Consider the following 1389-nt stretch of genomic DNA (forward strand, 5'->3'; position numbering starts at 1 on the left):
CCAATATTGATAGTGGGGTGTTCAGGTCCCCTGCTATTATGGTATTAGTGTCTATGTCCTTCTTTAGGTGTAATAGCGTTTGTTTTATAAATCTAGCTGCTCCGACATTGGGTGCATATATATTTAGGATTGTTATGTCTTCTTGATGGATCAATCCTTTTATCATTATGTAGTTTCCCTCATTATCTCTTTTTATGGTTTTTAGTTTAAAGTCTATTTTATCGATATAAGAATAGCTACTCCAGCTTGTTTTTCATTTCTGCTTGCATGGTAAATCTTTTTTCATCCTTTCACTCTTAGTCTATGTGAGTCTTTGTGGGTGAGGTGGGTCTCTCGAAGGCAGCATATAGTTGGGCCCTTCTTTTTAATCCAGTCAGCCAGTCTGTATCTTTTGATTGGGGAACTTAAGCCTTTTACATTAAGAGTTGTTATTGAACAGTGTTGATTTACTCCTAGCATTTTATTGATTTTTGTTTGGATGTCCTAAGTGTCTTTCATTCCTTTCTTTCTGATTTACTGTTTCTTTTCTGTATTTGTTGGTTCCTTGGGTTGTAGATAAACTTTTTATTTTCTCTTCATTGTTGCCATTTTTATTTTACTAGTGCGTTTTGATTTTTCTTGAATTTTTATGGCAGTGGTGGTTATTTTTCAGGTACCANCAGCTTCAATCTCCTTTATTGTTATTGGTCTGTTCAGATTTTCTACATCTTCTTGGCTCAGCTTTGTTAGCTTGTTTGTGTCCAGAAATTTATCCATTTCCTCCAGATTTTCAAATTTATTGGCATATAGTTGTTTGTAGTAGTCTCTAATGATTCCTTGTATTTCAGATGTATCAGTTGTAATATTGCCTTTTTCATTTCTAATTTGTGTTAATTCGATCTTCTCTCTTCTCTTTTTAGTTAGCCATGCTAATGGTTTGTCAATTTTATTTATCTTTTCAAAGAAACAACTTTTTGATTCATTGATCTTTTGTCTTGTTTTGGGGTTTTCAATTTCATTAACTTCTGCTCTGATCTTAATGATTTCTTCTGTCTGATAACTTTGGGTTTGGATTGTTCTTGTTTTTCTAGTTCTTTAAGGTGAAGTATTAGGTTGTTCACTTGCCATCCTTTCATTCTTCTGAAGTAAGCATTTAATGTGATAAATTTCCCCTTTAGTACTGCTTTTGCAGTATACCACAGGTTTTGGTATGATGTATCATTGTTTTCATTAGTTTCAATAAATTTTTTGATTTCCTGTTTGATTTCTTCTTGGACACATATGACATTAAGTAGAATGCTGTTTAATTCCATGTGTTTGTATAGTTTCCCGAATTTCATTTGTTATTGATTTCTAATTTTAATCCATTGTGGTCTGAAAAAATACATGGGATAATTCCAATTTTTTTGA

This window comes from Galeopterus variegatus, unplaced genomic scaffold (genome assembly GCF_000696425.1).
Source record: "Galeopterus variegatus unplaced genomic scaffold, G_variegatus-3.0.2 Scaffold285, whole genome shotgun sequence".
NCBI classification, from domain to species: domain Eukaryota; kingdom Metazoa; phylum Chordata; class Mammalia; order Dermoptera; family Cynocephalidae; genus Galeopterus; species Galeopterus variegatus.